We start from the raw sequence: 10,768 nt of genomic DNA on the forward strand, positions 1-10,768 counted from the left end.
AGCACAATGCCAACCTCAACCCCTAAGTTCATGTCACTCCATGAAAAACAAAAAGCCCAGACTGAGAATGGCACCTACGTCCCAAATCTATATTCCAGGGAAAGATACCCTGATTGTCCCTGATTGGATCAAGTCCTCACACCTGGCGTAATCAGCTGGGCCAGGACACCAGTGGCACCTTACAGACATGACAACTCCTGATTCATGCCTGTGGATGATGCCAGGTACTTCTCAGAGAAGTGTGTGGGCTTAGTGGGCACTCCAAACTGTGTCAGTGGATAAGGGCCTGATAATTATAGAATCGATAGAACTTGGTGATCAATTGAATGTGGGCGTGAGAGAGAAGGAGAAATTGGAGAAGACTCCAAGGGTTCTATGTTAGGGGTGATCAAGAGTCAAAGATGGGAGCCCTTCCGCTGAAGTGGCAAGCGGAGGATGATAAGGGAATGAAGGAGCCTGTGAAAGAACTGGGAGAAAAAGGCTTCTGTGTCCAGAAGAACATAACCCTGTCTAAGGTTTTAGCTGCGTGATGAGGGGCACAAGCTCACCTATTCCCTGGCTTCCTTAGCTCCCCCTGGGCCCATCCATCTGATATCTGTTACATGACCAACACCACCCCTCCCCAAGGTGCAAAGATATTTCTCTACAAATTTCCCTAAAATATAGCCATATTTCAAGACAAAGAATTCCCTCTCCCACCACACCCCACACCCAACCCGGTGTAAGTCTATTACCCTAAAAGGGCAAAGAGTGTGTTTAACCTGCCCATCGTTGTACCCCTTGAAACTAATGTGGGTAATTATAGATAGGCAATAAATATATGTCTAATAAGAAAATAAATGGACATTTTCGAAAAGCTGTTTACAACATACCTGGCAGAGAGAGAACCACAAAAATATAATCAACATAAAAATAGCTAATTTTCAAAATAGAAATTTTATTCTTAAAATAACTCAATGCTCTAGACTAAAGGTAAGGTGACCAACTTGTCCCAGACTGCCTGGGACTTCCTTGGTTTGAGAACCAACAGTCCCAATCCTGGGAAATGTTTCAGTCCCCAGCCACCCCAGCTGATGTCCCTTCTCACATGGCAGGCGTTTATTTATTTCCTGTCAAGGGCAGCTAGATTTGGACGAATGTGATCTTTTCCAGGCTAAGATGAAAAGCTCACATCAGGACTTCTCACCTCTTGTCTTTATCTTGTTAACAAGGTAACTAAGCTACATTTACTTCTGGAAATTGCATCATATCAATGCAAATGGAAGAGTGGTAGTTTATAGATTAATACTTATTCACCCAATCCCTGAAAAAGTGAATGCTAGAACAGAACAGGAGGAGTTATTTGGCCGTACTACAAACATGAGTATCTAAGGCCTTTTCCTGAGTTCAACTTTCTGACGGTGATGCTCTCTCAGTGCCCTGTGCATAATGGATGCAAGTAAGCTGGATGTTGTAGTTACCGAAAAGGTCTACCTTTATTGCCAATGTATGAATTATCATTCCAAGTCATGAATTCTCCTGAGTGGGTGTCCACATGTCCCTATTTGCTTGGGAGCAGTATCAGATTATGTCTGTTGCCTAGGTTTAATTGTTAATAACACCCCCTTTCACTCCCAAAAGTGTCTAGGTATGAAATAAATATGTCCAGGTTTGGATAATAAATAATACAGTCATCAGATTTATGAGCTACGTGACTCCCAGAGCGTCATCATCCCAGTACAAGTTGACAAATCAAGCTCCCGAATGCTCAGAGGGATCACTGGGCCCAGATGTGAGGTATTCACAGCAACATGCCATCAGTCCTCGTCCTTATTCCTTCCTCTCCTCTGCCAGCATTTTAACCCTCCTCCCTTCTCGTTTCTGCCTCTTCAATATAGTATTTACCAGCAGATACAAGTTTACAGTAAGTCTCAGAATGTTTTGACAAAAAAAAAAAGAGAAAGGCAAAATCCCAGTCTCAAATTTAATTTCCTCTCAATATCTAGATTCATTTATCCTGCTGAAAGAACTACCTTTAGGTCTGTATTCATGTATGTTTCTCTATCATGATTACAATATACTTCCTGTTTATTTTGCTGGCAAGGTTAATTTGTTTGCTTTTTCTGGGAGTTTGGGCTCGTTCATTTTCTATTTCAAGGTGTTGATATGACTGTGCTGTAAAAAGTATGTTATTCTATAAAGTTCTAAAGCCATGTGTGCAACTTGAAATTAAAGGGACCCAGAAGATGATAGGGGCCTTGAGTTAGGAGGCCAAGGAGCAAGCAAAACTCTGATCCTCCCTTTGCTGTCACGTGGCTCATTCTCTTGGCCTCAGTTACCTCCCCAGACAATTTCCAGGTCCTCTGTACTCCTGGCACAAGCAGTTTTCTCCCATCCAGTGCTGCTTTCTACGTATACTATTTCCTGCATACCTTTAAATATGCTAAGTGGCCCAGACTAGCAAAGACATTTGCACAGCTGTGTGTTCGGTTTTGATGTGATCGTTCATCCTTGAATGTTATAACAAGAACTGCTTTTAAAAATCTGTTAACTATGAAAACACATGTGCATGCCACACATTGTAATAGACCAGAATGGTATGAAGCGAAAGGTAACTGTCTCCTTCTCCCACCCGCATCCCGTTCCTACTCCCCAGGTCCCTGTTTCTTAGGGATTCTTCCAGGAAATTTGTACACGTACACGCACACAGATGTGTATGAATATCTTCTATATCCAAAATCTACTTCCTGAGCCCTTCTGTCTACTGAGTGCAAGCCACCAGGAAGCCACATGTAGTGAAAGGAGGAGGATACAGCTTTGTTCTCCCCCAAATACAGACTCACAGCTTGTTTCCCTGACTACGGCTTCTCCCTGCTCCAATCCACCCCGAATTTGCTGCCAGAGCCATTTTCCTAAAATACTGCTTTCTTCGGGTCGCTGCCCAGAGTCTACAATGTTTTCTGTAGTCTGTTTCTAAATTGCTCTGCCTAAATTTCAGAACCTTCCTTTCTGTTGCTCCATTCTACCTATTCAAGTATAATTATTATTATTAGTAGTAGTAGCAGCAGTACCTCTGCCGAGGTACTCACCTTTTCATTCCTTGACTCTCCAATGCTGAACATCTGTCTAAATAATTTCTCCCCCTGTCACCATCATCTGTCTATGATGTTCCATCTACCTGGAGGCACCTAGCTATCGTCAAGCCCTTCCTCCACTCCTAGCATGGTACATTGTGCCCACAAGTTGACCTTTCCCCACCTGGACCATTCTCCTCCCCGCCAAGGTCAGAACTCTGTGGTTTGGGGTTGCATTATGACTTTCATGGTTTCTAGGCACTTTTATATTGGTGGTCCCCATCCTTCACAAAAAATATTAAGGATCACATTTTATAACAGTGTTGGTATAAAGAGTAATTAGTATTACCCAGGCTTGATTCATTATTCTATATGTTCATGTTTTTCTTCTGATTTTAAAAGACATTAAAATTAAAATATATTCCTGGGCCCTACTCACTGTGTATTCTGTGCTGAGTGGGTAAGTTGGCCCTTCCAGAGTCAGCTGTTCTGGAGTCCAATTTTGTCATAAATTTGAGACACGGCAGAGAGAGAGGAGGAATAGAGGTAGTTAAAAAGAAGACAACCTTTTTTAGTCTACCTTCTATAGCGAATGGTTTCTCATTTTAGTGCCTGTTGCCTCCTTTCCATTTTTAGTCCCTAAACCTATCTTCTGTAGAGTGAATCCTTTCAGCTCACTCCTAGGCCTAGGCCTATTTGGATGGATCACTTTAAGAAGGATGGATCTATCAGAGTTTGGAGAGGCTGCAGCCTTCCTCAGAACAAGTGAGGCTGAGCTGCTTTTGCTCCAGGCTTTGCCCTTGATGCTAAGACTTGTAGTGGCTGCTGGCTTCACTTTATTTTACTGCTTCCAGGTGGCAACTGAGATATTTGATTGGTTGAGAGGAGCCATCAGTTCTGGAGCCTAACTTATTTGCTTAGGGTATAACCCACCTCTATGAACCTTTCACTGAGCGATTGAGGAACCAGAGTATCCAGGGTAGGAATAGAGGTTTGCAGAGAAGAGGCGTGTGGGGAGGCATGCCAGGCTCAGGTCCTGCCTACTTGGCACTGAGACAGGTTTTCTCTTCTAGGAAGCACTATTATCACACAGAACCCCCCAGGAGTAACCCAGATAAAGGCTTTCTCAGAAGCCTCTTAGTAGTCAGTGAATGCCAGAGCAGGGAGAGTAGGCTGAGATTTAGACCGCAGGTGTGGACTGCATGCTGTGAAGACGGAGAAAGGAAAAGACTCTAGAAGGCAGGACAAATAGAAGTTGTCTCTGGGCCTCTTCAGAATTGACTAATGTTGGAACTTTGCTCTCTGGCTGTCTTCTAGGTCAGCGGGGTCACTCAGCCAACACTAAACAAAAGATAATTGGGAGACTAGCTCACCCTGATTAATCATTTCTTGGTGGTTACAGGCAAAAACAAAGGTTAATGAGGATTTAGCCTTAAAATAATGGCTAAGTGCTATACAAAAAGCTCTAAATAAATGATATATTTTCCCTTCTCTCTTGACGTGTCTGGGCTGCATGGCATCTTCTGAATTTCAGCCAGTTGGAGATGTGGAGTCAGAGTCGCTGTGTGATCTCGCATCAAGCCACCTACATTTTTAATTCCAAAATTATTAAGCAATGCAACATAAATAATGAGTGAGTGTTGTTCTAGTTCTCAGAATTAGTCAACATTAGGCTTTAATATGACCAATTAGAATTCCAGCCAGTTATGTAGGATATTATATTTCCGTCACAGACCAGTCCTGGATCAGTTCCCAGTTTCCAGTCATTGGATTTCATTACTATGATTGGATTTTACAGTAGCTAATTATAATCCATCAAATCAAATACAATAACAGAACTATCCCTGAGGCCAAAACTTGTCATACAGAAGCTTATCGCAGGTAGTTCGATAACGAAGGACAAAACCATGGTAGTGCCAGGAAGAAAATAAAAATCGGGCCAAAGCATTAAAGATAATTGGATGATACATTTAGTAGACTCAGCATTGTGAATAATTACTTAAAATATAACAACCTCATAATTTTTAATTAATTTTTTTTTTTTTTTTTTGGCCAGACAATTCTTCCTCATAGAAATACACTGGCAGCAAAAAGAAGAGAGTTTTTCATCCCCCTGGGCTAGCAGACAATGGAGTTTGTTTTTTTGAACTCAGTCCAACTTAAAGCAGTGTGATTAGAGTATTTGGCATGTAGTCTTTGTTTCAAATTTTCTGTCCTTGACCCTCTCTATCTGTGTAATTAGAGCAAATCACTTCTCCTTACTTTGTCTTGGTTTCCCCATCTGTCAAATGGGATAATAATTCTTCCTCTACCTAATCTTCCTCCATGAGAACCAAATGAGACAATAAATGTGGAAAACAAACACAACATATTATTATGATACTTGGGAAAGAAAACTAGAATTGCTGGGTGTCAGGGAGAAAAAACGCTTTTCGAGATAAAGACAACACACCATTCAAGTGTAAATGATTTTTATATAAGGACCCGTAAACAGTCTACTTAAAAAAACTACAAAATTGAATATTTATTACTCCAATTTTGATCAATATCATAGAAAAAAGACTTGAAAGAGATGCTTCAGCTAGATAACAGTGGTCATGTCTGATTCCCATCATGGGTGATTTAAAAAAATATTCTTTATACATTTCTCTACTTTTTAAGTTTTCTCCTTTATATTAGAAAAGATATGTAATTACCTAAAACTACGTAATCATCTGGGCAAACCTCCTGAGTATACAGATGAGAAAACGAAAGCCCAAAGATGAGGCCATTCTTTACATCTTATTACTAGCACAGCCAGGACCAAACTCCAGGTGGCCTGACTCAAATCCATTGCTGTCTACATTCCCATCTCTGCAATTATTCATGAACTCAAAGAATTACAAGTTGACTGAGTTCATTTACTTCATCTTCAAAAACATCCTCATCAGGGAATGGGCCTCAGATAGGGAAAGGTTCCAAAAATTCTTCTCTCCCACTATTTCCAGGGATAATAAAAGAAATTGCTTATCATGAAGTTGGTGATGAATCCAAGCCTTGAGAGAAAAATTGGGGGAGAAAAAGCTAAGCATATAAGATAGAGGAAGCATGTTGTAATTGAAGGGCTCTGATTTAAGAGGGAGGTGATTTAATTTCTAGTCATTATTCTAATGACTGCCACTAATTAGTTATGTGACTGTGGACAACTCAATCTCTTTTCTCGGGTTGTTTTTCTAAAAAAAAAAGTTAGGGGGAGGAAATCTGTGCCAGGTGATATTCATGTTTTTTCAAATGATAATATTTGGTTTAAAATGCAGAGTATTTGCCTTAAATATACAAAGTATATGTGAAATGGGTGCTTTTCGTAACAAACTTATTTTCATATATATAACACAAAGCAAAATCCATTTTTGCAAAAAGACCAAAAGAAGAAATACAATGTAAATCCAGTATTTAAAAACGCAAAAAACGAGTAGAAGCAAATGAAAAATCAGTCAGATAGGAGTGGAAAAATCCTCTTCCCCAGCAATTTTAGTGGCAAATTGTAATCAGGGAAACGGGGCAACACCGTGTAGTTGGTGACGACGGGGAAGTAGTGAGCACCAGAATTCTTTGCAGAGAAAAGCATGTTGGAAGAAGGGGTGAGTGTTGCCCAAATTCACCCCCTTCCTACACACTCTGTCCCCAAGTCTGCCTCTCCACCTCTGAGGAGAGCATCTGGTGAGGGCCCTGTCCTGCAGCAAGGAGGCCTCTCTAGCTTTTGTGAGTCATGTGTTAGGGGCGGTGGTGGTGACGGAGTTGGCATCACCACCAGTGGTGTGGCTGCAGCGGGGTTTCACCTATGCATCCCCTAGCCAGGGGTTTGTATTCTTCCTCTTCTAGCAGATGCTCTCCTCTTCCCTTCCCCCTATCTACTTGAGTTGCGGTGATGGGGGACTTTTGTGAGGTTCTGGTAAGGCTCACTTTCCTTTAAAAGTATGTTTCTTATTCATCTTCCCTGGCTAGTTGCCTCAGGCAGGGAAGAACTTGAGAAGCCTCTGAGTGAGGCCTGAGAAGCTGCCTCAGGTGTTCATATGAGTTCTAGCTCATTTCACCAGAAACCTCCTATTGGTTAATCACTTTGGGGAAGACTGCTTTGCTTAGGGATGGGTCATGGGCATGAGGAGGTTGAGGAGAAAAAAATAACATATGGGGGAAAATAATATGAACCAGTTATGCCGCATGACAAAAATAACCCATATATCTCTCTTCAATCCACCCTCGTCCAATTCTACTATGTTATTCTCTGAGCAGGTTTCATTCCAAAATTTAAAATAAGGTCTAAAGAAACCCTGAGGTACAGACATGACCACTATCCTAAATTTTCACTTAGTTATAACCAGACCTTTCTGAGTGAGGTGTTTTGGAAGGTAGCTGGGAAGGTTCAGAGCATCAGGACAACCACCCAGGACCTGGGGTAAGTAGGAGCTACGTGTTGGGGTTAGGGGGAGTGGGGAAGGTTTGGGCAGGTAATTTTCTTGTAGTAAAATGAACTATGATATTCCTAGCCTCTCCTTGCTGAAATATTTCTTGTTCCTACAGAGTCATTGTGTGGGTGCATCTTTAGGATGACCTTGCGTGACATTATCTAATTTTACAATTACCTATGTTGGTGATCCCAAGTCAAGTGATGTAGGATTTGCCAGCAATTTCTGGGTGTAGGCTGGCATCATGTCTCTTGAGACCGAAGAATGGAAACACTAACTCAGGCGAGACAAAGAGTTGTAAAAGAAGATAGTTTATTAAAAGCAAAAGAAGAGGTTGCAGCTCCCAAGCGGGAGGGGGTACCCGAAACTGGGAAGCCCACTCGCTAAGGCAAAAGGCTTTTACTTTCATACCTTCCCTTGCCTGCTTGGGGAAGGAGACTGGGGTTTTCTAATGGAATTCATCTTTTAGATTTGTCCTGTTTGCCCATGATGCTGAAGGGATTAACGAAATAACCTATTCCTATCTACTAGATCTGCTCCTTTGTTCTGCCAAAAGGGATTTGAGATAATTTATTAACCTCAAGGCGTATTCTCATATCTCTGTCCTGGAGTGAAGGAGACATTCCAGAACCTGGAGTTTCAGGATATGGCCACTTTTTTGTTTATTCCACTAGGACCCCCCCACACACACACCCTGTCTACCTAACAACGTGCTAACAACCTTTCTCAATCCCCCCTCTGAAAACGTAACCCTAACTGCTGTTAGGGGATATGGGTGATGACCGCTCTGGCTACTTCAGGCTGAGGAGGGACGTAGAAAGAGACTGGCAGCTAGGGCTTGTCCAGAGGTCTATCTAAGGGTCCCCAGTAGAAGAGCAGATCCAGATAAGGGTTTTGTTGCTTTGGAGGCCCTTGTAGCCAGCTAGCAAGTGGTGCACTAGCAGAGATGCACCGTAGGCAACAGCAAGCGGTAATTCCTATAATAATGAGTAAGAGAAATATGAGAAAGGCTCCTGCTAAGCTAGCAAGCCAGGAAGCAAGGAAGGATAAATCTAAGCCAAAGAGTTCTGTCTGTTGTTTAATATTGGAAACTATATTATTGATTTGTTATAACTTATCTTCTATTAAATGAGAATTATTAGAAAGATAGAAGCAGCATAATCCTTTACAATTTTCACATCCTTGATTGTGTTTGAGGAGTAGGTAGTCTATGGCAGCTCAGTTCTTGAGACCTGCTTCTCTGACTTGTCCTAACTCTTGGCCCATGGCGTGTATAGCCTGTGAAGTAGCATTCAGGGCCTATGCCATTGAACAAGCAATGTGGCTAGTTCCACATTTAAGGCTATGGTCATAGCAGGTACTACAAAGAGAGATAAAGAAATATATTCAGCTGGACTAAATAAATGTATATCGCCGTCGCAGCTGGGATCTAGAGCGAGTTCTCTGCAATGTCTAACCTGACGAGGCTTTTGGGATACGAAGACAGTTAACCTTCCAAGAGAGCAGGGTCCCCTGGTACTATAAGCTGGAACATAGGAGTAAGCCATCTTCCCACAGAGAAGAAACTATCCAGCAGGTAGTTTAACATGTGTATTGGCATAAATTATAACAGCGATGGAGCTGCAGTTAGGGCTATAATCAGTCGAAAGATCAATACAAAGGTTGGGGCAGCCAGTGAAAATAACACATTGATCAGCTGGAGTTACAGTACTATCCTGTATAGAGAACATACTCATGTCTTTTTGGATGACAGTGGGACCCCAGTTGTAGATATCAGAATAAGATATGGGCTTATCAATGTATTAAAGGGTGGTATAATTCTTTATACAACTTAAGGGGGTGCAGATTCCAACTAGACAAGAGGTAAAGGTTTGTTCAACACAAGCAGAATTAGCAGAAACGAGATCATATCTATCAGTATGAAAGTGTCCAACCTATATTGTGTATAACTATTATAGTTATGATCCATGTGTTTTCTCTATAGAGAAGAAGACACGCTGGATTCGTGATGACAAGAACATTTACGTTGAGGCCAAGGGTAAAGGGAGTGGCGATGATGGCAAAATAATTGTTGAAACAGCAGATGGACAGGTAAAGGAATCTTTATTTCATCTCAGGGATGACTAAATTTTCAATTTAATCAAATAATTAAATGTTTTTTTCACTGATAGTTTAATTAAAAACCTGGGGTAGGAGATGCCATTGATATGCTCTGGAAACCTCATTCATCTATAAGAAGCTCCTCCACTTATTATCAAAGATTTAATGACCAACATTGAATAAATCAGTGTAAAATGATTGTCAGTGGTCAAGATCATTGAATCTAGAACTCACAACTTTTTCCACTGCTTTCATTAATGTTTCAAGTTTTTTATTGAAGGGTTCCCCTGGAATGAACAATGACCTAAGGAGCAAACTATTTGTAGGATCAACAAAGAGATGGATAATTTGATATGCCTTCCTGGTAGTATCTTCCTGGTAGTATCTGGACATAAAAACATCCCAAATTAGGTAGATTTTATATAACTAACTGATGAAATTAAGGGAGGAATTTGGGCCTTATCAATAGGAACGTAAGTAGGTAGGCAAGGGAAAATTCAGAATGTTCTACATAAGGAAAGAGAAGGACTTAATTTGAGCCATTTAGCTTTGGGACAATCTCTTACTAAAAGAAAAGAAAAAAAAAGGCAAAATAGATTTGATTGTCTCTTTTCCATCATTATTCATACCAACTTTTTGAACAATTCTATTGAAATATACTTTATATACCATATATCACCTCTTTAAAATATACAATTTAATGGTTTCTAGTATATTCAAAGAATTGTACAAATAGCATAATCTAATTTTAGAATATTTTCATCATCCCAAGAATAAATCTTACACCCATTAGCCGTCACTCCCCTGTCTCTCCTCCCCTCAGCAGCCCCAGGCCACCACTGACCTACTTTCTTTCTCCATTGATTTGCCTATTCTGGCATTTCAGATAAATGGGATCATACAACATATGATCTTTTGTGTCTGGCTTCTTTCACTTAGTATATATAATGGTTTTGAGGTTCATTCATGTTGTAGCATGTATCAGTGCTTCATTCTTTTTATAGCTGAATAATATTCCATAGTATGGATCTACTATATTTGTTTATTCATTCATCAGTTAATAGGCATTGGTTTTTTTACACATTTTGGATATTATGAACAATGCTGCCGTGAACATTCATATGCAAGTTTTTGTGTGGACATGTGTTTTAATTGATCTTAGGTATATAT

The sequence above is a fragment of the Rhinolophus sinicus genome, chromosome 17 (genome assembly GCF_057876585.1).
Source record: "Rhinolophus sinicus isolate RSI-liver-muscle chromosome 17, RSI-T2T, whole genome shotgun sequence".
Lineage (NCBI taxonomy): Eukaryota > Metazoa > Chordata > Mammalia > Chiroptera > Rhinolophidae > Rhinolophus > Rhinolophus sinicus.